Here is a 27,981-nt window from a genome sequence, read left to right on the forward strand (position 1 = left end):
ACTCCATGCTTGTGTAAGTGGGTGTATATGCCAGAGAATTCCTTTCTTTTTTGTTAAACAGCTACTGAAAAATCCTGAAAAATCAGTATTTTGTTACCACCCACTATCAAGTGCCTGGCCCTTCGGTAAGCTGCCAGGATGTTTTCTTTTGCTCTATTGTCTAGGTATCGAGCTATAACAGGCCGAGAGTGGGTGGATGGGCCCTCCCGCATTGCTCCCAGTCTGTGTGCTCTTTCTATATGTGGGAGTTCTATGCTGTTTAGAATACCTAAGGCCCTAGGCAGATCCTCACCCAGGTATGAGAGGAGGTCTGTACCTGATATAGATTCAGGTATGCCTACGAAGCGGTGATTATTCCTGCGTGACCTATTTTCTAGCTCTTCAAGTTTATCCTGCAGTTGTTGAATGGTCCCCTCTTGGGTAGCCACCCCGTTGCAGCATTTCTGTAGTTCATCTTCTGCATTACTAACCTGAGTCTCTAAGGCAGTGATACAGGAGGCATTAGCTTCAATTCGTGCCAGCCCTGCGTCTACGCTAGTTTGCAAGTTTCTAAGGGGGAAATTTACTAAAGGAAATTTGTAAAAAAAATAGGTGTATTTGTATCCAGAAATACACTTATTTTTTACATTTACTATCCCGAAAATACGGCAATTCGTATTCGTATTGATAGCACATCAATACGACTATGAATTGCTGTAGTTTCGGGATAGTAATTGTCAAAAATAAGTGTATTTCTGGATACAAATACACCTATTTTTTTTACAAATTTCCTTTAGTAAATTTCCCACTAAATCTCTGGTCAATGAGGTGGGTATCATAAAATCCGAGATTTCCCTGGCTGTCAAACCAGTTGGCCTATCCTCGGGGGTATCAGAACTGTCACCTGTGACACTGCTAGGAGAGGGGGGGCTTGACCTTTGAGCCATGCCTTTGTTTTTCCCTGCTTTATTAGCTGTACTTGTTTGTTTAGAAGGCATGTTTTTCCCAATGAATTTATCCATGCCCTATATGCATGGGCAGTAAGGAGTAGCAACAGGTGGCGCCTAGACCACAGTACCTGAGGGCTGCTGTGTAATGCAAACAATGGAGGAGAGTAGATAAGCACAATAGAAATTCCGGGCTAGAATGACATTAATAATACATCAAGATCAACTATGTTTCTCCAGCATTTTAAATTTTGACTATGAATTATTTGGAGCCGGAAACAGGGCCCACTGAAATCCGCTCCCAGCGAATTGACAACATTAATTCCTACCACCTTAAATGTGGAAAAGATCAATCTCTGCAATAAATTTTTTCTCAACTAGATGTCGCTCAGACCATAGTAGAATATTAGTTAAACAAAGTTTTGTGGAGCACAAGCATAGTGATAACTGTAAGTAAGTAGTGGTTCAATTTAACAGAGACAATGGTACAAAGTACAGAGTAATAATAGCAATCAAGGCTGTGACGTTAATCACCAATATGAAAAATAGCTTGTTAGGCAAAGTCACGGTTTAAGGTAGCTGTGAATAAACGGTGTTGGTGCATGTAAATACCAAGAGTCCTTGCACGCAAAAAAATTCTTGTGAGGGGTTTTTGTGTTTTCCGAGACTTAAGGGGAGAGGTCTTCCAGATGTTTCCCCAGCATGTAACCAGCAGAACCAGGGGGGGGGGGGGGGGTTTGTAGAGAAAGGGGGGAGTGGGGGTGCAGTGTCAAAACAGCTTGGTGGAGCAGTCAATGTCTTCTCTATAAAGATGGGGTTAGCTGGTGTTGTACAAGAGGGGTTCCCAGGGTAGTCACTGATCAGGGAGGCAAACAGTGGGGTTCATTCCTTGTGTCACATCCAGTTCCACAGTCACAAGGGTGGCATTCATTAAGGCTGTATCAGTAAAGGTGGGATGCTCTGCCTCTCTGTCCCCTCCAGATGATAGGTGATTCTGGGGTCTGGGGTGATCCACAGCGTGAGTGAGGGACCAGCAGGTTGTTGATTATTATGAGTATCCCTGTGCCCAACGCTGTAACTGCGTGTATTTTGCAGTTTAGTGCAGGGTAGCGGTGATTGGGGTCAGACCTGGACTGTGTCCATAGGTCACTTGCTGTGTCCAGCGCTTTTATAATGTGGGCAATAATGGGGAGGGGGCTGTATATTCTTACCGCTGTGTACTTGCGGTGTAGGCAGCTCCCGCAGCAGCAGTCGTGTGCTGTCTCGGTTCTCCTTCTCCCACGCTGCCCACAGCACTCTCCCTTTGCGGGGATATGCCGAGTCAGTTGCGGGGTCCAGCCGGGGAGGATAATGGGATCCGCCCGTCAGAATGGAGGTCGTCGGGGTGCTGGCTGGGTCGTAGTCTCCAGTCCAAATTTTCAATAAAAAGCTATTTTATTCATAAAACTCCATAATAGAATGGACAAAGCACCAACCATCACTTCTTCTCGGAATGGTCAGTGTGGTGGGCATCTGTCTTTCTGACATCTTTGTCCTTCCTCAGGGTGTGAAAATCTAACACTATATAGTCATATATACTGTAAAACATGGAAAAGTGCCACATAAATTACAAGCATAAAAAGTACACATATACACATCTAAAAATCTCAATAAATAATATAGGGTCATTTATTCTTAAAATCTCACATTCTCTCATGTAACACACGAGGGAATAGTTAAACATAAAAGCCCACACATCCAGTTCATCTTTTCCTATCTGCCGGACATGGTCACAGATGTAAGTGAGTGATTGCGGCATGCTTCCAGCATTATAGAGACTTCCAGTAAGTCGTCATACTTCCTGTATGTGGACCGCATGGTGGAACACATCTGTGACTTCCGGTCACAATTCTATGATTTTCTTATACATGTACTATTTAGGTTCATTGTATATTCACATTGCTGCCAGGTTGATCAGTAATTCAGAGTAGAGAAGCCAATCCCAGAGCATTTTTCCAATCCCGGAATTCAGGATTGAAAAATGCCCAATCCCGGGATTCCCGGGATTCCGGGATTGGCTTCCCTAATTAAAAAACCTGCCCTGGCCGCCCCGCATATTTACTTACATGTGCAGTGCGGACGGGTGGGTGGTCGGTGAAGCTGGGAGGGTGGGCGATCCATTGCTGATGCCGGGAGGCGGCCACTTCACTCCAGGAGCCAGGCAGGGAGGTGTGCGGGCAGCCGGGCAGGCAGGCGGGCGATGACATCATCGTGCTGCGCGCCCAGGACGGGGCTGCACTGCTGCTCGGCCTGCGCAGCATGACCTCTGGCCTCGTCGAAATCCCGGGATTGAAAACACCAATCCCCGGATTGAAATCCCAGCGTTTTAGGGGCCAAATCCCGGGATCCCGCCGATCCCGATCCCGGGATTGGCCACCCTAATTCAGAGGCATCAATTTTGTTGAAGCCTGCACATAGGTATTATGATGTTTTATTTGCCTTTCAGACATGGAAAGCAATAAAAGAGATGTTTAGTGGGTCACATTAAAAAAAAAAACATTTGGGGTGACATTTAATGGGATGCGATTTTTAGTAAGGTTCTATAATCGCACATTATCGCATTTCCGAAATCGGGGAAGCCACTCAGCCCTGACTGGCGGAAAGTGTCTCCATGAGATGCATAGAGCCAACCACAGCTGAGTGCTTGTATAGCAGTGTGACAGTGGAGAACCCACTCTCATTAGCGAGGAGGAAGCCGGCTCACTCCGCAGTCAGTGGGAGGGGAGCCGGCTCACCCTGCAGTCAGTGTGGGGTGAGCAGCTGCAGAGACAGTCACCACTGGACCCGGGATTGGTATGGCCCTAAATACGGATGATTGCCGCTTCCCTTCCTGATGTCGTATAAACTACTACTTAGTCTCTCATGTAAGCCAAGAGACTCCTCTTTCATATAATACCAGTCTCAAGGATACAGAGAACCGGAGATATCAGGGTGCAAAGTAGACACATTTTTCCCAATTGACTAGAATGGACCCGTTAATTCAGACATGAGTCGCTACAGACGGTCCCTTCATGGATTAGCGCTGCTGGAGATATTGTAAAGTAATGTACTGTATTCAGGTCAAGTCGACCCCCTCCACCCCTGGGGGAAGGGGAGGAGGTGGTTGATTTCAGCTGCATACACATTATGCACAGTACCAACAGTTCAAAATATTCAGCATCGGCTACATGAATGTAAATATTTGTTTAGGATCATTACACTACACAGCCCATTTGCTCGCAGCGATGTCCACAAGCATCTCATTCCACACGAGTGTCCCATTACGCACGAGCGTCTCATACTGTAAGCGTGCTCCGTATGGCGAATGGCGGGATTCCCTTGGCACATTACAGTATATCACTCCGACACTAGCTTGATGGAGCATTAACAACCCAGTGGTGGTCATCCTTTCTCCAATCGGATCCCATTGCTCTTATACCGCAAAGGGAAACAATATGGTTAGGTTCTTTCCCATGAACATTATTAAAATCTTATAATATAACCATAGAGAGGAACCCAACTGGAATGTCCGCTTTCACCCCTACTTTTTGCATTGGTGCTAGAACCACTGGCCATAGACATTTGTGCTCATAATCGATTCAATGGTATTCATGTGGGCCCAGTAGAGTTAAAAAAAAAAATATTTGTGTATGATTTATTGTTATTTACTTGTCCTGCTGACTCGATTCCACATATTGTATATTTCATTTAATCTCAGCTTTTAGTGCTTTGATGGCTATAAAATTAATACTTCTAAGTCAGAGATCTTGCCTCTGACTAGACCGGACCTTGTCCCCTAATGTTTATCTCTACTGGCTACTTTTCCAACTATTTCCTCTATATAATTAGTTACATATATTACTCCACACATCTCAAAAACCTATGAAGCAAATTTCCCTTCAGTAATTAATACAATTGAACAAAAGACCCTTCAGTGGATGAACCTCCAGTTACCATTGATCGGTAGAGTTGGAGTAGTTAAGAGAGTATTTGTACAATATGGATTGGGAGTGGCACTGGTGAGCGAAATTGAATTAATAATTACGCACATAATATTGACATAACCAATATAGTTACCACTATTATTCAAATGTAGGGTGGTATCTGGTTGGTGGTGCTCCCAAAAATGTTCAGCATATCAACTGAAAATAAAGAAGGGTAGAAACAGGTGGCTGTATATCAGTATCCCTATTCCCGGGAAAACATCAAACATCAATAGCAGGGGACAAGTGTCAAGCTTCTCTGATCTTTTTGCTCCTTCAATAGGATTATACCTTATTCCTAATAGATATTGTTATATTTGTGATTTAACTGTATATATTTTTTACGCTCAGTGGAGCATACACTTAATAAATTTTTGCTATTTTCGCCAAGATCTTTGTGACTATTACAAGATTTTTTCTTGATTATTTATCGATGTCTAATTTATTTATTCTATCAAGACGTACACTCTTTTTAGCATAAACTACCTATTAAAAGTTATATCTTAGGCCCTTATTCTGGTTGGTGCGGTCGAGCCGCATATGCGGCTCCGACCGCACCAGACGAATCCCCGCCCACCCTACGGATCGCCACGGCCGTCCGTACACGGACGGCTGGCGATCCGCATAAAAATGGTGGAGGCTACGCCTCCACCATGGTGGGAGCTGCCCCCTGCATTCGATGGTCGTCGACCATCGAAGGCAGGTCCGCACGCCGCGGCAGCTCCCGCAAGCTGAGACCACACGGACAATCGTCCGTGTGGTAGCTTGTATGGGGGCTGAAAGCTGACATCCGGCGACGTCAGCTTTCCGCCCCCATGAGTTGCGTCATGCCCTCATTAGCATGCGTACGCCCCGCGTTTGCATGGGAACGCCCATGAAACGCGGGGCGTATACATAGGGAAATGAGGGCATGAAGCCCCTCACTCCCCTATACGCCCCCTTTGCGGCGTAGTAAATTTCTGTGCGGCGAATTCGCCTGCACATGCGCAGATTGACCTCTGCGCATGTGCAGACGGAAAACATCGGCGGTACGGCCGCACGCGGGCCGTACCGCGCGAATCTGAATAAGGGCCTCAAATTGTTCAATCAATATCAGTAAAGTGTGCCCCAAAAAGCTTTGTTGTTCTTCCTTTTTCTGTCACGTTGTGCTCTTTATTTTTAGTTAAGAGAGTAGTAAGTCTGCATCGGAAAAATGTATGGCAATTTTTGGACGTATGGTTTGGACTATATCAATTGAAACTGAAAGGGGGTTTGAGACTACCCGACAATTTAACTTTTTCATGTGCAGTGGCGTTCAGATACATATTAGGCTGTTGTTTAGGCCGATCTCAATTTACTAACAAACCTCTTGAAGATGCCCTCTTTGCTCCTTATGCACCTGCAGCTCTGTTGCATTTGAAACACTCTCAACTGCCAGAGGGCCTGAACCCAGTGCGATGAAGAAAGAATGTGTGCCAGCGCTTGCTGTTTCAATAATTACACGGTTCTCTTAAAATAATTATATTTAATTAACCATATAAAGTATAAAATACATACATACATACATTTAATAAGAAAAAGAAAAATAGAAATATAATTTTGAGTACTGGTGAATCATTTATCGCTCGAGAATATTCTCATACAAGTAAATAGTCCCGTAGTAGGGGAATGTATAAACTGACTGGTGTATATTACCATCCAATTTGTCTGGCAGATTTTGTATCCAGAGTCCGTGACAACGGTGGTTCTGTGGTGCCTTATATTTTCAAAGGCTCAGGATTCCCTTGTGACAACTCTCCTTTTCAGCGTGGATATATTAGGGATAAGGCTGTAACCCATAAGATTTTTCAACCAATTTTTCAAAGGGGCGTCTGTGGGATGTTTGAACAAGGTCACTTCAAGGATGTGGTCAGCAGTAGTTTTTTTAATTTGCTCAACGCGTTTCCCCGGAATATCCTCCTCCGGCTTCCTCAGGAGCAAGTGTGATGTTTAGGCAGCCAGTCTCAGGTTTTATACCTGTGCTGCTAATTAGCTTGATGATTCACAGGTGGACCAGACTCATTGTAGAAAGTAAAATAATAAAAAATATATACAGAGAACCGTGTATACTAGAACATTTCTAGAAACTATATTCATACAGGAGGCAATACCTGAATAGATATACTTAATATTCTTATTAGAAATCCATATCTAAAAGACAGATCATTACGTACATATGTGTCTCAGGGTCACATGACCCGGAAATTAAGTGTGATTCGTATCGGAATCTTTATTAACAGAAACATTGGTCTAATGGCCAATTGTCAGGGATGCATGGGTCCGGTGACCAAGCTTACCTGTCAGGGAGTCCCCACCTACCGCCGATTGCCGGTGTCAGCGGTGGCGGTGAAGATCATCCCCGTGGTCTTCCCGGCCGCGTCCAGTGTGTTGCTGGGCAACGCGCGGTCACGTGATCACACGTGACACTGGCATGCCGAGCATCACCAGAGGCTCACTCTATGTGCACACTCCCCCCAGTATACGTCATGCGCCACGCGCCTGTGCAGCGTGGTACGTCACCCGACGCACCCAGAGAGTCTATGTGCGCACAAGGAAGCCTCCTATGTTGTCATGCCAACGTTCACTGGATTGGTCGCTATGGTAGCGAACCTAAACGGACCCATACATCCCGCAATTGGAGATACATACTTGGTTCTATTAACATCTTAGGACAGTATTCCATATCAAATAGTAAAATATATATATATATATAATGAGCAAGGAATAACCAAACAAAGATAAACATTTTTACAGATATTTTGTCAATACATAATCTTTACTACGATGTCATATTCGTCAGACACAGAGAATTAGGAACATAATGGTAGATTTATTTACAGTTTCTCTCTTGTAGACCAGTTGTGTACGTCAAGCATCACATTACATTTTAGAACAATATGTTTTTAATAAAGTGCTGCGTTTAACTCCACTGTTTCATTTAGTCCATCAGGATGTAATGAGTTGAACTTTAGCGTCCAATATATTTCTCTTTTACACAAGAGGTTATATATATCACCTCCTCGAGGTGTATGGGCAATAAATTCCAACCCCATTATGGATAAACATTTTGGGTCTGAATTATGGTATGATTTATAGTGTCTTGATTCGCTATGTTTTAGAAAACCCTTTGTTATATTCCGACGGTGTTCCATGAACCTCGTTCTTAAAGACCTTGTGGTTCTTCTGACATAAGGGAGATTACAGCCACAGTACAGTAAATAAATTATATAAGAAGAGTCGCAATTAATAAAAGATTTTTGTGTATATGGGGGATCTATTGGGAATATTGTCAATATAGAATTACAGTTGGATATCTGTGTACACATTAGACATTTATTTTTCCCACACTTGAAACAACCTTTTGGTTTGCTAGGTAACCACTTTAGATGTTCCTTAGTTTCTTTTATAGTTTCCTTTTTCAGATGACTCGGTGCTAATAAGGAGGCTTCCTTGTGCGCACATAGACGCTCTGGGCGCCTGACGTATACTTCGTGTGGCGCCTGACGTATACTGGGGGGAGTGTGCAAATAGAGTGAGCCTCTGGTGATGCTCGGCATGCCAGTATCACGTGGGATCACGTGACCGCGCGTTGCCCAGCAACACACTGGACGCGGCCGGGAAGACCACAGGGATGGTAGGTGGGGACTCCCTGACAAGTAAGCCTGGTCACCGGACCCATGCATCCCTGACAATTGGCCATCGGACCAATGTTTCTGTTAATAAAGATTCCGATACGAATCACACTTAATTTCCGGGTCATGTGACCCTGAGACACATATGTACGTAATGATCTGTCTTTTAGATATGGATTTCTAATAAGAATATTAAGTATATCTATTCAGGTATTGCCTCCTGTATGAATACAGTGTCTAGAAATGTTCTAGTATACACGGTTCTCTGTATATATTTTTTATTATTTTACTTTCTACAATGAGTCTGGTCCACCTGTGAATCATCAAGCTAATTAGCAGCACAGGTATAAAACCTGAGACTGGCTGCCTAAACATCACACTTGCTCCTGAAGAAGCCGGAGGAGGATATTCCGGGGAAACGCGTTGAGAAAATTAAAAAACTACTGCTGACCACATCCTTGAAGTGACCTGGTTCAAACATTCCACAGACGCCCCTTTGAAAAATTGGATGAAAATTCTTATGGGTTACAGCCTTATCCCTAATATATCCACGCTGAAAAGGAGAGTCGTCACAAGGGAATCCTGAGCCTTTGAAAATATAAGGCACCACAGAACCACCGTTGTCACGGACTCTGGATACAAAATCTGCCAGAAAAATTGGATGGTAATATACACCAGTCAGCTTATACATTCCCCTACTACGGGACTATTTACTTGTATGAGAATATTCTCGAGCGATAAGTGATTCACCAGTACTCAAAATTATATTTCTATTTTTATTTTTCTTATTAAATGTATGTATGTATGTATTTTATACTTTATATGGTTAATTAAATATTATTATTTTAAGAGAACCGTGTAATTATTGAAACAGCAAGCGCTGGCACATATTCTTTCTTTTTCTGCCTTACAAATTAGGGCCTGACAAGCCCTGTGCCAGCAGCTATTTGATTGCGCAACACACAAAAGCAAAAAAAAAATTTCATACCCAGTGCGATGCTTGCACCCGTTATGGGCTGGATCGCATCGCAACGCATGTGTTTTGCATGCGATTTGCGTGCGATGCGAGGGCAGTACAACAAGTATGTGCAGCACATATTTTTTGTACTGTGTGATGAGATGCCCGCGGGAGCATGCATCGCATAGCACGGTGAAAACGCACCGTACATGGGCCCTTCCCTTCTAAATTCCTTATTTAATTTGGCTGATCTGACACATTTTAAGATCCATTACATTTATACTAATCTTCTACCTTCAGATACGGAAAATATATGGGGTAGATTATGGTTAACATGGTTACATGACTTTCCAGCTTTTCCATCTCACAATGGCCCTTATTCTGATCGGTGCGACCGGATCCGAATATGCGGCCAGCACCGTGCGTCCTAAACCCCGCCTTCCATAAGGATCGCCAACTCCGTCCGTACGCGGTAAGAAGCTGTCCGAACGGACCGCACGTGTATTTCTCATGAATACACCTCCTCCATCTCAGGGAACCTCCCCCATCATTCGATGGTCGCAGACCATCGAATGCAGGACCGAGTGGCCAGGCAGCTCCCACAACCTCAGACCACACGGGCATTTCTCCGTGCAAAAGCAGGGATCTGGGCGGGCAGCTGACATCCGGCAATGTCATATGTCCGCCCCCTACACGTGCGTCACGGCTGCATTACCATACGTACGCCATGCGTTTGCATGGGAACGCCCATGAAACGCGGGGTGTAAACATATGGTAATGAGCCCAAACAGCCCTTCACACCTCTCTCCACCCCCTGTTCGTAGTGTACACATTTCATGCGGAATGTGGCCGTGCGTCCCGCTCGCACATGCACAGAGACGCCTCTGCACATGCGCAGACACAAAACATCGGCGGCACGAACGCACGCGGATATTACCGCACCAACCAGAATAAGGGCCAATTATATTTTCAAACAATTCCCCTATACAGTATATTGAAATTGCTGAAGTCAGACAAAGTACAGGAAATTCATGTTAAGGTACTAAACAGAGCTTACATTTTCAGGCCCAATGGAGTTACTTTGATTGTTCAAACTCCTTTATCTGCCCTAAATGCTCTGCCTCCTCTGCCACATTCATTCATAATGTATGGCAATGTTTATAATTTGATTCAAGTAATCCTAAAAAAACAATCATTAATATTGAGACAATGGCTGGAAAAATTGGCCCCTTCTATCGAGATGTTGAAAACGGAACTGATAATATATACAGTTGTGCTCAAGTTTACATACCCTAGCAGAATTTGAGAGTTTCTGGCCATTTTCTTAACACTCATTGTTAGTGTTTGGGTGAAGCCATTTATTGTCAAACAACTGTGTTTACTCTTTTTAAATCATAATGACAACAGAAACTACACAAATGACCCCGATCAAAAGTTTACATAACCTGCCGATTTTGACCTGATAACATGACACAAACGGGTTTGAATGGCTACTAAAGGTAACCATCTTCACCTGTGATCTGTTTGCTTGTAATCAGTGTGTTTGTGTATAAAAGGTCAGTGAGTTTCTGGTCTCTTGAAAGACCCTTGCATCTTTCATCCAGTGCTGCACTGATGTGTCTGGATTCTGAGTCATGGGGAAAGCAAAATAATTGTCGAAGGATCTGCAGGAAAAGGTAATTGAACTGTATAAAACAAGAAAGGAATATAAAAAGATATCCAAGCAATTGAGAATGCCAATCAGAAGTGTTCAAACTCTAATTAAGAAGTGTAAAATGAGGGATTCTGTGGAAACCAAATCACGGTCAAACAACAAAACTTTCAGCCAGAACTGCCAGGAAAATTGTTTGAGATGCAAAGAAAAATCCACAAATAACTTCAGCTGAAATACAGGACTCTCTGCAAAAAAGTGACGTGGTTGTTTCAAGATGCACAATAAGGAGGCATTTGAAGAAAAATGGGCTGCATGGTTGAGTTGCCAGAAGAAAGCCATTACTACGCAAATGCCACAAAGCATCCCGCTTACAATACTCCAAACAGCACAGAGACAAGCCTCAAAACTTCTGGAACCAATTCATTTGGAGCGATGAACCAAACACACAGGGGCGTCAATAGCAGTGTAGACCCCTGGGCATAGCGATGTATTGGGGCCCCTACTGATCCTCCAGCGGTAGGGGTGGGGGGTGCTATGAGCGGAAGCTTTGATGTCCCGCGGGTGGTAGGGGGTATTATATCAACCGATCAGCATGTAGGGCCTGGCTCAGTAATTTCCACTAATTACCCTTTTACTGCACAGATGGTGTCACGAACACCATGTCTGCCACCCATGCCTCCCACACTGAGGCGCCATGATGCTGTGAACTCTGCCTGGGCCTTGCTGGACACGCTGCCTGGAGTGTACTGCACACACTTCCTGGTTCTGAAACCTGTCGCCTTCCCTGTCAGCGGCCATCTTGTTGGTCTCTCCAACCAGGCTGCACTACCAATTACCTTCAGCCAATAACAGTGCAGCTCTCCTTTTAAATACTGACCAGCTGGGCCAAACAGTTAGTCAGTACAATGATGTCCTTTCCCTAGGCATCTGACTCCCACTCCTGCTGAAAGCGCTGCTGCCTGTCAGCTATCTCCAGACTGAATCCACTCCTGCTCGCCTGCTGTGAAGACCATCCACTTGCAGAACCCTGCTGCCGCCTCTACGGTCCGGACAAGGTTAGCCCCCCAAAGGGGATCACCCTTTCCTCACCTGACGGTTACTTCCACTGCAACTCTCCCTGGTCACAGCTACTCAGGCCTGCTGCAATACTTCCCGGATTCATCCTATCAACCATCCAATCACCCAACCGTCCAATCACTCAACAGTCCAATCACCCAACCATCCAATCGTCCAATCATCCAATCGTTCAACCATTCAATCATACAATCTTTCATTCAATCTTCAATTCAATCATCTCTTCAAGTAAATCCTTCAAATCAACTATTCAAGTTTACGTTTATTCTTCAAATCTACACTTCAAGTCATCTTCAGTTTTCAACCTCGTTATCCATCCACTACGAACTTTACAATAAGTTTTATATATCATTGACTCTGGTTATTTCATATCTTCAGTATTACCTTTGTGCCACAGTTCATCTTCTGTATCGCAGTATCTTTATTAAAACTGGTTTTATCCAATTGCATTCCTCCCTTCTGTCGTCTATGCAAAACCTTACATCAAGGCACCTAGCCTCCGTTACACTCCAGCTGGTGCTACTACTAGCGTGACAGTTTGTACTGACTCCATGGATCCAGCATCAGGTCAGGAGCGAGGAACTGCCCCTGTTCAACAACTTACGGCCCACCTGGATCCCCAGGAAGCTGCCCAGGAGCAGGTCTTTCATGCCCTCCAGGACCTGTCTAAAAGACTGGACAATATACAGACCACTTTGAATCAAGGGTCAACTCCTACTCCAGCGACATCGCCCACACCCATAGTTTCAACGACAGGAGTCACAGCTCATCTCCAGTTATCTACTCCAACCAAATTCGACGGCAATCCCAAAAACTGTAGGGGTTTCATAAATCAATGTGAAATTCATTTTGAACTCCAATCCTCACATTTCCCTACAGACCGGACCAAGGTTGTCTATGTGATATCGCTACTTACCAGCCCAGCCCTCAATTGGGCATCTCCCTTATGGGAAAAAGCAGACTATGCTCGATTTATCAGTACTTAAAAAATTAATCTTTGATGAGCCAGGTCTAATTAGTTCTAATTAGTTCTACTGCCACTGAGATACTACGCCTACGTCAAGGTTCCAGGACAGTGGGTCAATACCTTATCCAGTTTAAAATTCTGGCAGCTGAGCTACATGAGGAGGCTTTTCCTCGCAGCCTTCTTGAATGGCCTCGCCGACAAAATTAAAGACGAACTAGCGGCTAGAGACCTGCCTTCCAAGTTGGAGGATCTAATCTCCTTATGCACTAAGATCGACCTAAGACTCAGAGAGAGACATCAAGAGAAAAGTCGAGCATCTCCTAGTCGGCATCTACCTATACCCAAAACTCCGCCACTACCGACGGAATAACCTATGCAGGTTAACCGTTTCAAGTTATCCTCAGCCGAACGAAGACGTCGGCATGATGAACATCTCTGTCTCTATTGTACTGATCCTCAGCATTCCGTGGATTCTTGTCCCAAGAGACCGGGAAACGCCAGAACCTAACCTGTAAGAGAGAGGGCAGGTTAGGAGTTGTTACTACCTCTCCAAATACTAAAGACTGTATTTTTCAAGTATCACTACAAGTCAAACAACAGCTCCAACATTTACCAGCACTCCTGGACTCAGGAGCAGCGGAAAGTTTCATCACGGCTGATGTCGTCAAACGTTGGCAATTACCTACTGTTCCCCTTCAGCGTCCAGTATATCTAAAAGCTGTGGATGGGAGTCGTATATTAGGTGAGACTGTTACTTTGCAAACCCAACCTTTAACCCTACAAATTGGTCTGTTGCATGTAGAAAAAATACAGTTTCTCGTCATACCCAAGTCAACATACCCAATGGTTTTGGGCCTCCCCTGGTTACGTGCCCATAACCCTAGTATTGATTGGGCCTCATCCAAGGTCTTGGCGTGGGGTGCATCCTGCACCAAGTCCTGCCTTAAAACGGTGGCACCATCCCCTCAAGTCACCCTACCTCATATAGGGGTTTATTCTAGTTCATTCTTTCTGACAAAATCCTTCTTAGATGGACAAAACCATGTGCACTGCAGGGGGGCAGATGTAACATGTGCAGAGAGAATTAGATTTGGGTGAGTTATTTTGTTTCTGTGCAGGGAAAATACTGACTGCATGATTTTACACCTCAATATAGATCTCACTTTGAAGAAAAACCCCACCCAAATCTAATTCTCTCTGCACATGTTACATCTGCCCCACCCGCAGTGCACATGGTTTTGTCCATCTAAGAAGGATTTTGTCAGAAAGAATGGACTAGAATAAACCCCATAGAGACTTTGCTGACGTATTCTGCAAGAAAGCTACTGACCAATTACCTCCTCATTGTCCATGGGACTGTCCCATCGAATTGCTACCAGGCAAAAATCCTCCACGAGGCCGTACGTACCCATTGTCCATGCCAGAGACACAAGCAATGTCAGAGTACATAAAAGAAAAACCCGCCAAAGGGTTCATTCGTCCTTCATCCTCTCCTGCTGGGGCTGGATTTTTCTTCGTTAAGAAAAAGGATGGAGGGTTGCGGCCTTGTATCGATTACCTTGGCCTGAATGAAATCACCATTAAGAATAGTTACCCACTGCCACTTATTACAGAATTGTTCGATCGTATTAAGGGAGCCACCATCTTTACTAAGCTAGATCTACGCGGAGCCTACAATCTTATCCGCATCCGGGAAGGAGATGAATGGAAAACTGCCTTCAATACTAGAGATGGATATTATGAGTATCTCGTTATGCCTTTTGGGTTGAGTAATGCTCCCGCAGTTTTCCAGTCCTATATGAATGAGCTATTTAGAGACCTTCTGTATAAACATGTTGTGGTTTATCTCACAGTCGTCAGGAGCATCAAGAACTCGTCAGAGAGGTACTGTCACGCCTTAGAAAAAATCTTCTCTTCTGTAAGTTGGAGAAATGCATTTTCGAGGTGCCTTCTATACCATTCCTTGGATATATTGTGTCAGGCTCTGGTCTAGAAATGGATCCAGCCAAAGTAGAGGCAATTCAGTCATGGCCTCAGCCTCATACTCTCTGAGGGGTCCAAAGGTTCCTCGGATTTGCGAACTATTACAGAAAATTTATCAAAGGATTTTCTACAATTGTTGCCCCCATCACTGCGCTTACTCGTAAAGGTGCTAAACCCTCTAAATGGAATCCTGAAGCTTCCAAGGCTTTTATCACTCTCAAGAAAAAATTCATCACAGCACCAGTGCTGGCCCAACCAGACGTCACTTTGCCTTTTACATTGGAGGTTGACTCCTCTTCCATCGGTGTAGGAGCTGTACTTTCCCAGGAAAAGAGTGATGGACAGTTACACCCCTTTGGGTTTTTCTCAAAAAAAATCTCATCGGCTGAACAAAATTATGCCATAGGAGATCAGGAATTATTGGCCATCAAGATGGCACTAGAAGAATGGCGTTATTTATTGTAGGGGGCAGTTCATATTATTAATGTTGTTACCGATCATAAAAATTTGCTTTATCTAAAAAATGCACAATGTCTTAATCCTCGGCAGGCCAGATGGGCATTATTCTTTGCCAGATTTAATTATAAGTTGTCTTTCTCTCCAGGAGTAAAGAACCGCAAAGCATTTGCTCTTTCTAGGTCATGGGAAACAGAGGAGGAATCCAGGTCCTTTGAAGGAAGTCCAATTCTGGATCCAAGTGCCTTTGCTGCTACCACAGTGCAAGTATCGGTGCCTCCAGGTAAAACGTTTGTCAGACCTAATTTAAGGAGTCAAGTCTTGCGGTGGGCCCACGATTCAAAATTCTCCGGGCACCCAGGGGTTCAAAAGACCTATGAATTATTGTCCCGAAAATATTGGTGGCCTGCTTTAAAAAAGGATGTGCAATAGTATATTGCATCCTGTCCTCATTGTGCCCAACATAAGTCATCTAATCTAGCGCCAATAGGTCCATTGAGGCCACTCTCGATCCCACGGGGACCGTGGACTCATTTGTTGATGGACTTCATCACAGATTTACCATCCTCAGATGGTTATAGTACCATATGGGTGGTTATCTATCGATTCTCGAAAATGGCGCATTTCATACCTCTGAAGGGGTTACCTTCAGCTCCCAAGCTTGCTGATTTGTTTATAAAAGAGATCTTCAGAGTCCATGGACTACCCGAAGAGATTGTGTCCAATCGAGGGGTTCAGTTTGTGGCCAAATTCTGGAGAGCATTGTGTAAAGTCCTCAAGATTCAACTCAACTTTAGTACAGCCTATCATCCACAATCTAATGGCCAAACGGAAAGAGTCAATCAGGATGTAGAAACATTTTTACATTTACATGTGTCCTCTTCTCAAGATAATTGGGTTGAGGTATTGCCATGGGCCGAGTTTGGCCATTACAATCAGTATCACTCGTCTGCTTCTTCTGCTTTACTATGGCTTCCATCCCAAGGTTCCTGATTTCCAGCGGCTTCCTTCGACATCTGTGCCAGCGGTAACCTTGACTCTCCAGCAACTGCGTCACCATTGGAGAAAGGTCAGGAAATCCTTGGTCAGCGCCTCTCAAAGGTACAAAAAATTTGCCGATAGAAGAAGAAGAGCAGTTCCAAATTTAAAAGTAGGTGATAAGGTATGGTTGTCCAAATGGAATCTCCGCCTTCGGGTCCCCTCAATGAAGTTTGCACCGCGGTTCATCTGTCCTTTTCCAATCATGCAGATCATCAACCTGGATGCCTATAAATTAAAATTACCTCATTATTTAAGGGTTCCCAACTCTTTTCATGTCTCCTTACTCAAACCAATGATTCTAAACAAATATCATGCAAGTCTCCCCAAATCTCATAAAGTCTCACAGGGGCGTGGAATATGAAGTGGCTCGCATCCTGGACTCTTGTATAGGGTACAAGAGACTCCAGTACCTGATTGACTGGAAAGAATATGGCCCAGAAGAGAGATCTTGGACCAATGCCACAGAGGTACACGCACCCAAACTAATCAAAGATTTTCACAGGAAATGTCCAGCTAATCCTAAGGAGTGTCCTGGGGCCACTCGTAAAGGAGAGGGTGCTGTCACGACCACCATGTCTGCCACCCTTGCCTCCCACACTGAGGCGCCATGATGCTGTGAACTCTGCCTGGGGTTTGCTGGACACGCTGCCTGGAGTGTACTGCACACACTTCCTGGTTCTGAAACCTGTCGCCTTCCCTGGCGGCGGCCATCTTGTTGGTCTCTCCAACCAGGCTGCACTACCAATTACCTTCAGCCAATTACAGTGCAGCTCTCCTTTTAAATACTGACCAGCTGGGCCAAACAGTCAGTCAGTACAATGATGTCCTTTCCCTAGGCATCTGACTCCCACTCCTGCTGAAAGCGCTGCTGCCTGTCAGCTATCTCCAGACTGAATCCACTCCTGCTCGCCTGCTGTGAAGACCTTCCACCTGCAGAACTCTGCTGCCGCCTCTACGGTCCGGACAAGGTTAGCCCCCCAAAGGGGATCACCCTTTCCTCACCTGACGGTTACTTCCACTGCAACTGTCCCTGGTCACAGCTACTCAGGCCTGCTGCAATACTTCCCGGATTCATCCTATCAACCATCCAATCATCCAATCACCCAACCATCCAATCACCAACCGTCCAATCGTCCAATCATCCAACCATTCAATCATCCAAGCTTTCATTCAATCTTCAATTCAATCATCTCTTCAAGTAAATCCTTCAAATCAACTATTCAAGTTTACGTTTATTCTTCAAATCTACACTTCAAGGCATCTTCAGTTTTCAACCTCGTTATCCATCCACTACGAACTTTACAATAAGTTTTATATATCATTGACTCTGGTTATTTTATATCTTCAGTATTACCTTTGTGCCACAGTTCATCTTATGTATCGCAGTATCTTTAATAAAACTGGTTTTCTTTTATCCAATTGCATCCATCCCTTCTGTCGTCTATGCAAAACCTTCCATCAAGGCACCTAGCCTCCGTTACACTCCAGCTGGTGCTACTGCTAGCGTGACAGATGGTGGGAGATGAGGTGGGAGAAGGGGGCATTGGGCTGAATCAAGGGGCCCTGATACATAACTTGCAGGGTGGTAGAGGATATTTAATACGCAGAGGAGGGGTGTATAGTGGAGTGGGCTTATTATTCATAATTTTCTGGTGGGAGGACAGCTTGCTTGACTGCAGATATCTCCACTTCCCGGAAATAGATTTCTTAGATTTGAATGGAATTAAAAACTAGAGAATACCACCAAATGGTATTGGGGACTAGGGGATCAGAGTTCAGGAGGCAGAGCAATCTGCCAACCAGAATATAAAACTACATATCAGGTGTGTGGAGCTGGATCAGTAACCAGCTGCTCGAAGGTTGATATCTCTGGTTTTGGGAAAAGTAAAGACAATCTACTAGAGTCCATCAAAGGGGGAGAGTCCCAGCTTTTGGAATATACCCTCAGAAAAACTCTAAGTCAGACAGAACCTGAAATATCTGACTGGGAAGAGCAATTAACAGGCTTGGATGGGGACCACTGCTTTGAAGTCAGATATCTCCGGTTCCCAAGGGCCGATTTTTTAAATTCTTGTACCCATGGAAATAGGGGACCCTCAACTTTCAGCCTAGGGCCCTTAGACTCCTGGGGGGGGGTTCTGGGTACTCATAAACCTCCCCTGCATGCGCCACTGGCTACAAAGGCCATGGAAACTTGGTCAATTTGATGGCAAGATGAATGCAGCATGTTATCAGAAAATACTGGAGGAAGCTTTGTACTCATCAGCCCGGAAGCTGCGCATGGGACGTTCTTGGACGTTCCAACATGAAAATGATCCAAAACACAAGGCCAAGTCGACCTGTCATTGGCTACAGCAGAATAAATTGAAGGTTCTGGAGTGGCCATATCAGTCTCCTGACCTCAATATCATTGAGCCACTCTGGGGAGATCTCAAACGTGCATTTCACGCAAGACCAAGAATTTACAGGAACTGGAGGCTTTTTGCCAAGAAGAATGGGCAGTTTTACCATCTGAGATAATAAAGAGCCTCATCCACAACTACCACAAAATACTTCATGCTGTCATTGATGTTAAAGGTGGGCAATACACTGTATTAAGAACTGGGGTATGTTAACTTTTGATCAGGGTCATTTGGGTAGTTTCTGTTGTCATTATGATTTAAAAAGACTAAACACAGTTATTTGACAATAAATGGCTTCACCCAACCACTAACCATGAGTGAAAGAAAAGTTTGTGAGTTATCATTCATATTCTCTGACAAATGGTCAGAAAATCACAAGTTCTGCTATGGTATGGAAACTTATGAGCTCAACTGTATATACACCACAACAGACGTTCAGCTTGTTATGACATTGAGAAGGGAGTGGAAAAATGTTATGATAAATGGGAATGTTATTTAACTTATTTACCAGAAGACACTTCAAGGATTATTTTGAGGATATTTGAGAACACCAGGTGGTTGAGAAACATCTCTGTATAGTCTTGACTTTGTTGACCATTCTTTTTATAGCTACCTCTTATACTATTATAATTTGTCCTGTTTTTCTCCCATCACTTTTCTTTCCCTTTTTGTTCTTTTACCTTTCCCCTTCCCCAAAAATGTGAAAAATAAACTCACAAATGTATTCCTGCAATATAATGAGGATGTACTTTAATGTTATTCAATGTGATATTTATATACTGTACATGTCCTCTTTATTTTGAATCATTTTCAATAAAACTTATACAAAAAAAATGTAATGAGACATTTATGTGTTTCAAGACCTTTGCTAATATTTCTTACAGTGCTGCTAATCAAATTTTCAAAGTTTCAAAGGTAAGACCATAGGTAAGACCTTGTGGTCTTACCTATATACTGTTTTCCACAACAAAAATGTAGTGGATACATACAATATTCGGTGTCACATGTAATGAAATATCTGATCTCAAAGGTTTCCCCCACTTGGTTGGATTTAAAAGTGTGTTTTGTCTCACTTGCCTTACACAGTTTACACATACTACATGTGCCGCATCGAAAGAAACATTTAGATTTAATCAAATTTAGAGCTTTAGGTGTATTTATTGCACTTGTATATATAAATCTAGGAAATTCAGTCACATGTTTTTTCAGAAGTGGATCTTTAATCAGGATAGACCATTGTTTCCATATGATGCACTCTATCTGTTTGTGATGATTTATATCTTGTGATGAAGGGAAGTGTTCTGTTTATTAATAACCTCTATTTTATTAAGATTGGCACCTTATTTATGTGCTTCCTCAACTAATTTAGGGTCAGAACCTAGCTTTTAATTGGTTGCCCATAACAGTGGCTTCTTCATTATACATGTACATACATACATCATACATATGATAAAGGTGGCATTTGGGGATGCTTTTTACCCAATTAATATGATTACTTTCAAAAGGAATATATAAATTACAATTGGACAATTTGACATAGGGGGTTATTCTGGCTGATTCACTGGGATGCAAATTTGCATCCTTGTGAGTCAACCAGATCCGGCCTTGCGAATGGCAGGGAGCGTACGTTTGCACAGCATGCGAATGGATGTTTCACATAAACATCCATTCGCATGCATAAACATCCATTCGCATGTCAGTGGGAACCTCCCACATCTTTCGATGTTTTCCGACCATCCAAAGATGTGGAAGGTGCAAGCATATGTAAGGTTGCTCTGAGGAACCTTACATATGTGTGCACATTCAGGAGGAAGTGGGAGGGCATCTGACATCCGTGATGTCAGCTGCCCGCCCCCCGCATGTCCATCATGGCCGCATTAGCATGAGAACGCCCAGGCTGGGGATTCTGCCACGCACCGCCGAGCGTCAGGGACGCGCCTGCCTGTGAGACCTGTCAGATGGAGCGACTCTCCGCCAGCTAAGGGGATCTGGCGAGGGCTGGGGATGTATGAGAAGTGCTCCATCTGTAGTGTGGCAGAGATAGCATTTCTCATCGTGAAAGTAATGTGAAGGATCCAGACCAGGTTTTGGAGCAGTAGCAGAAGTCAGGTGTGTAATCAGCAGCACCTGGTCTTTCCTGCTATAAGGATTTCCAGGGCAGAGTGATCGTGCTCTTGATGGTGGACTAGCTGCCCAAGCGATAGGCTGGGATGTGGGCTATGGGAGGGACCAATGGAGCATTTGCAAGAGTCTGTTTATGATGTGATTACCTGATTACCTGTAAGCTGCCTGTAACTATGCTTGCCTATGGAATTCTTCTGGTATGCTGTGACCTGCTTTATAAAATAAAGATCAAAGTCTTCATTTGAATCCCCACATATGTGATCCAGCGCCACACTGCTTTGAGACTATAGAGAGCAGAGTGGAACTTGGAAGCCGGCAGGGTACCCACCTCCTGCCATTGGTTGGTGTGTCCCCTCCCGCACTACCAGTAATGCACTTCGAGCAGCCCACAGGATGCGGGTAGGGCATTGGCACTAACAGATATCAGGGGGGTATGTGCCGATGCACTGGGTCCCTTTATGATGGGGGTTGGTAGTGTGTGTGGAACAGGTTGCGATTGGTGGAGCCCGAGCCTTGCCGATGGGGGTGGCAGGCTTTGGGCCCCTAGCATTGGGCAACTGCCCTCAAGCCCATATGCTAAGATGGCCCTGCATGGGCAGTCATTTAATAATTGCTTGATTTGCAAGTTCGCTATTCATCTATCAACCCTGAATCAGACCCTAAGGATGCTCCAGTCGGAGATTCTCTCCCTGGTGTTTGTAAATCCATCACCAGAGTGATATCATATGTTCTGGGTTTGCGTGCAGTGATGGGCAGAATTATCACCCTGCTAGGCGTTGATTTCTTGAGTTCAGGAGTCTTCTGTATGTTCCAGGATGGTGTGTATATGTACTATGCAGGGCCAGACTGGCCATCTGGCAAATGCCAGAATGGCCTATGGCCAGGTGGGCTGATTGTCTGTCAGCTCAGCACTGCCTCCTTGGGCGGCATACCTGTGCTAAGCGGACAGCCTGAGCCATGTAATTTGCATATGACATCATGAAAAGGCGTGCGCATGCAAAATGTGGATTCCTGGCTCGCAGCAGCACCCCCCGGAGCTGGACAAGGTTCTGATCTTGTGCTTCCGCTTTTAGCTTGTGCAGCGCAAGGGAGCGGGTGTCTGCAGAGGGACGGCTGGTGGCTACACCACTTGCAGGGCAGCTCATACAGCTCAGCTGTACCTGCATGAAAGCGCCGATGCAGGGGGCAGATACATGCGGCACCAAGCATTAAAATTACCCAATGCAGTGTGTGGGTGGGCAGAGAGAGACTGCCTGAGCTGCCTGACACTGTATATGTGTGTTACTGCTGGTCCGTGAAGATTGCTGCTGCGCATGCCCAAACGCAGCAGCTCCTTCTCCCATGGACATTTGTGGAGTCTGACGCCGTGTGAACTGATTAATCAAGTCTGTCGGCCACCTCCCTTCCATGCTGCACCACTTCAAAGCAGCAAAAAATAATCAAGTTTTTGTTTAAACATTACAGTGTTTTGAACAGGTGCCTGTGCTAGTTCTGTATATATATATATATATATATATATATATATATATACTCCACATCAGCTCTGGCACTCACTGCATACCGGTATAGCGGCGGCTGGTGCCCTCATACAGCGTGTATTGCACGTGCAGAAACACACTGAATAAAGATATATAGCGGCACTCAGCAATAAATCAGGCAAGAGAACAGCATCTAGACACCAACGTTTCAAATGTATTTCACATTTTTCTTCAGGGCAACAACATGTATTACATTTACTCACCAATTTATTCAAGTGCCCGCTATCACTAGAGAGTCCTCCCAGGGCGTTGCACCCGGAAATCGTCACCAAAGTGCACCCTTCACCACCATGATAACTATGGGCAAGGTACATAGGAACAACATGAAAAGAGTTGGCAAATACATAATACACACAATGCACACCAAACTTTAATCTACAAGAAACAACTAAGTCCCATATTTTCATTGAGCCCGCGAGGACTCAAAGTATCCAATAAAAAAATCCACTTGGCCTCTCTCTGTGATAAAAATTTAGATCTATCTCCGCCCCTGTCCAGGGGAGGGATATGATCTATGATCATATGACGCAAGGCAGTGGGGGAGTGTCCGGTCTCTGCAAAATGCCTAGCAACCGGTTGTATACTGGTGCCTGATAACACTACAGCACGAATGGCCTGGCGATGCTGGGCCATCCGGGTTTTAAATTGACAAATGGTTTTGGCGATATAATATTTCCTGCAGGGACATATTAAGGCATAGACTACAAAGACTGACATGCATGTCAGCCTATGTTGGATTTTATAAGTCTTGGGCAAATATGGATGTTTAATGCTTGGTCCTATCAACATGTACCCACATGTAACACATGTGACATCGGGGTGAACCACATAGTCACGTATATTTGTACCACGGGAATACCCGGACATAATCCTTTTCTTATTTAGTGCTGTCAAGCTAGGATCGGACGTTACTATCGGCCAGAATTTTGTAACAGCTTTTTTAGCTGCTTTACTCGATGTATTATATTGCCTAGGCCAGATAATGATGTTGTTATGGTCCTTCTTAGGACTTGTTACCAGGGTACTTTCCCTGGTTCTAGCCATGACATTGTTTTTAATACTGGTACAGGGGGCGGATGAAAACTATATATATATATATATGTAGTCTGAGTCGACACTCCTCCAAAGTATGCCTGGGTATCTCCCTGCAGGGGAGTAAATAATAAAGCGGTGCCCTCCGAGCTGTACAGTCTGGTGGACTGTCAGGAATGTAGCAGTACGGTTTGACGCTGGCACTCTGCGAAAATAAAACACAGCAGCCAGGTGATCCCGACGTTTCGAGACCTCTAGGTCTCTTTATCAAGGTGCATATGCACCTTGATAAAGAGACCTAGAGGTCTCGAAACGTCGGGATCACCTGGTTGCTGTGTTTAATTTTCGCCGAGTGCCACCGCCAGACCGTACTGCTACATATATATATATATATATATATATATATATGGGTGCCGAGAGGGGGGGGGGGCAAGGTACAGTTTACCCGGGCCCGGGCCTGTCAGGGGGGCCCTGGTCTGGACACACAGTTTTTTCTTTTTATTTGGTGGCGAGTGCGCCAGGTCTGAGTGCGCCAGAGTCAGCTGTTCAGCAGCAGCATTGGGAGTGTGGATGTGGGCAGACATGGGCCGGCGTGGGGGCAGCAGCATCATAGAGGTCCTTCTGAGTGTCGTTTCACTCTCCGACTCCAGGGCGTAACTTGGGAGTTTACCGTGGCTCGGCGACAGGAGGATACTTAGGGTAGGTAGTTCCTGGGTGCCGGGAGGAACTGGGTCAGAGAGAGGCCACCTCCCGCGGGAGTACCACTCACTCTGCAGAATCCAGTCCGCCTCGCTCCCCACATTCCCACCCCAACCGCCACCAGCAGCAGCAGGTGCCATATCTCCAGCCCAGCAGTCCCAGACCTGGTTCCCCACCCATGTCCAGGTCACTGTGTTCCAAGGTGGAAGGTGGGTGGCTGGTTGGTCTGTGTCTGCTGCCTCCCTGCATGCTGCTGGGGCTGACATCCGACTCTGGAAGTCAGCATCTAACCCCTGGCAGAGCATGTACTGTAACTCCATGATGGGCATGTTAACCCCTGGCAAAGCATGTAACCCATGCCAGCATGTAAATCCATGGCAACCAGCATGTTAACCCCTGGCAGAGCATGTAACTCCTGGCAGAGAAGGTTAATCCCATGGCAATGAGCATGTTAATCCACTAATTTGAAATGAGCATTATGGTGTGTGGAATAACGTGTAATGGGCATTATGGCATGTGTTAAAATATGTAATAGGTATTACGGTGTATGGCATAATGTGTACTTCCCACTACGATGTGTGGCATAATATGTAATGAGCATTATGGCATGTGTTATAATATGTAATGGGTGCAGTGGCGTAACAACGGGTCCGCAGAGTGTGCGGGGAGCTACGTCTGTGGGGGCCCCAGGAAGTTGTTGTACCGGGGCCCAGGATTTCTCTTGGCGCCCTGTATATATATATTTATATATATATATATATATATATATATATACATACACAGTATATGCCTGTGTAGTATAATGTGTATAGGCATTATGTTATGTGGTATAATTTGTATTATGTGAATTAGGGTGGGTGACACTATTTGGGGGGCATTATGGTGTGTGACGTTATACATAATGGGTATTACAGTGTATGGCATTATGTGTAATGGGCATTACGTTGTGATGCCACGTCTCCTTTCCATGAGACCACGCCCCTTTTTGATGCGCGGCTTTGGCTCGCAAGGCTCCCGCCTGCTACAGGTGGGCCTGTGTGTTCAAAATGCCAGGGCCGATTTCTGGTTCCAGTGCGGTCCTGGTACCATGGGCCTTATTCTAGTTCACTCTTTCTGACAAAATCCTTCTTAGATGGACAAAACCATGTGCATTGCAGGGGCAAATGTAAAATGTGCAGAGAGAATTAGATTTGGGTGAGTTATTTTGTTTCTGTGCAATGTAAATACTGGCTGCTTTATTTCTACACTGCAATATAGATCTCACTTTGGAGTAAAACCCCACTCAAATCTAATTCTCTCTGCACAAGTTACATCTGCTACACATGCAGTGCACATGGTTTTGTCCATCTAAGTTGGATTTTGGCAGAAAGAGTGAACTAGAATAAGGCAGGGTTGCCGACTTTAAGATTCTCCTCTCTGAGAGAAGCCCAGATAGGATAGTTTCAGCAGCCGCTCAGGGGGCGGGGCTTAAGAGTGACATAACTAAGCCCCTCCCCCATGCTGTTAAAGCAGCAAATTCACGGATCTCCGTGGAGGGGGCGGGGCTAAAATGACGCGATTGTGCCATTTTAGCCCCGCCCCCTCCTCTGAGACCCGAGGATTGCGGCATTTTAATGCCGCGATCCGGGGGTCAGCGGGGATCCCCCCTGAATCCGGGAGGGTTGCCCACCCTTCCGGGGGGCCGGGAGGGAGACCCGATTTTCGGGAGACTCCCGGAAATTCCGGGAGGGTCAGCAACCCTGGAACTTATTCAGTGTGTCTTATTCAGGCCTTAGCCCTATGTCACACATGTGTGTTAACTTCTGTACTTACAAGTTGTAAAACATGAAATCTATGTTCTGATTTTTTTTTTTTATAAACTATATAAGAAACTGTTAATAAATAATAAAGCTTGGCGTGGAAGCAAAGCAGAGCATTTAGTCTTCTCCAACATCATCTCCCCCATGCCTCCCTTAGCTCAGTCTAATGCGAGTCTCCTCCCCAGTCACAGGTCACGGTGACGTATTAGGCCAAGAGCTTCCATTTCCATCCTAGGCACTGTTCTATTTTTGTCACCCGGTCTGTCTGCTGCTGCTGCGTATAATCACCTGGCAAGTCTATGGCTGACACACTGTCCTGCTCTTACTGCCTCCGGCGCCCGCAGTGAGCAGCGTTACCCGGTGGAGCCTGTCCTAGGTGTCTGGCACAGCGCAGCGCCCGGCAGGGTGAGCAGGAGGCGGAACTGACAGCACCAGCACCGGTCGTTACAAAGCTGCACCGAGGAAGCTGTTTTCTCAGGGTGAGAATTGCTCCGTCCTCCTTTAGGGCGGCTTGTGTGGGTTTAGCTTTCAGGGCCAACAGTGAGGTGTGTGACATGGTATTCTGGCTCCAGGACTGCTCTAGTGCACTGCAAAGTTGTAAACACGCACCGAGGAGTTAGTTGTTAGTAGCAGAGCTGTCATTGGCTTTAGTATTGTATGTACAGCTGACAGTGAGCACACCATCATGTCACTCTGGTGTCTTTTCACTGTGGAAACTGTAACTTTGCTGCAGCGTGTTCTCCAAACTGTGCAATCATATATTATATAAAATAAACCATTGATACAACTTCTAGACTATGGGGATTTGCCTAATGACTTATGTTATGATAGTCCCTCTTCCCATGCTGTCATTCTATTATTGTCACTGTAGGGTCTGCATGATTCTGTGTTATTGTTTACCTGGCAAATTGTGTCTATTTACATAAAGTTAAATTAAACTGTTAAGGTTTTTTTTTATGAAACATCAGGTCGTAAAATCCAGCGCTCTGATTGCGTTTTTACCTAATAAAAAGGTAATGCTTTTACTTGCAAGATAAGAAATAAACATAATCGGAAGTACAACAATTTACTACAATACCTAACGCTTTTGTCATTATCCCCAAGGTGTTAATTTCAAGAAAGCCGTAACACTTAAAAATATATATTCTGTGAACTTTATTGGCAGTACACCCTGTAGCTGCATCCATTTGAAATATGGCACTCATTTATCAACAAGCACTAACACTTGTGAATGATAAAACTGATTTGCATTTGGTAAATGGTGCTCCAGCCAATCGGCTCCTAATTGATTCAAGCACATGACAGGAGATGAATATGACAGTTAAGCCCCATACACATGGTGGAGATATATTGCTCAGCCATATATTGCTAGCAATATATGGCTGAGCAATATATTGCTCAGTTTCTCCTCTGCCGCAGAGGTAATCAGCTGGTCGAGGAACAAGCTCCTGCGACCAGCGATTAGAATGGGGCTGAAAACGGGAGCGCGCACCCGGCGATTTATCGTGGGGACACACTCCCATCACTGGCAATATGGTCGCCTGCAACCATATTTCCAGCGATTTCAGCCCCTATCGCCCCCGTGTGTACACAGCTTTAAGACCTGACTCACTGGATCACCATTTATCATATGTAACAAGTTTTATCATTCACAGCACGTTTTATAAGTTTATGTTT

At 44.8% G+C, this 27,981-nt stretch overlaps 1 protein-coding gene and 1 long non-coding RNA gene across 5 annotated transcripts in view; one reads left to right on the forward strand and one right to left on the reverse strand.

Moving 5' to 3' along the window:
* LOC146060200 (uncharacterized) overlaps nt 1–26,880 on the reverse strand; it is a 32,876-nt gene extending 5,996 nt beyond the window's left edge. The window contains exons 1-3 of one of the 2 annotated variants that reach the window (XR_014470391.1): nt 26,593–26,880; nt 22,978–23,071; nt 5,022–5,086 (exon numbers count right to left, since the gene is read on the reverse strand). This is a non-coding gene — a long non-coding RNA (uncharacterized LOC146060200). The remainder of the gene's footprint in view (nt 1–5,021; nt 5,087–22,977; nt 23,072–26,592) is intronic. The other variant, XR_014470390.1, reaches the window with a different exon arrangement.
* The window catches only part of DCAF6 (DDB1 and CUL4 associated factor 6), a 345,809-nt gene continuing 344,324 nt past the window's right edge, over nt 26,497–27,981 (forward strand). For all 3 annotated transcript variants that reach the window (XM_083173172.1, XM_083173173.1, XM_083173174.1), the window contains exon 1: nt 26,497–26,783. The gene's annotated coding sequence lies outside the window, so the exon portion shown is untranslated. The remainder of the gene's footprint in view (nt 26,784–27,981) is intronic.

Source organism: Crinia signifera, chromosome 2 (assembly GCF_055691185.1).
Source record: "Crinia signifera chromosome 2, ASM5569118v1, whole genome shotgun sequence".
NCBI lineage: Eukaryota > Metazoa > Chordata > Amphibia > Anura > Myobatrachidae > Crinia > Crinia signifera.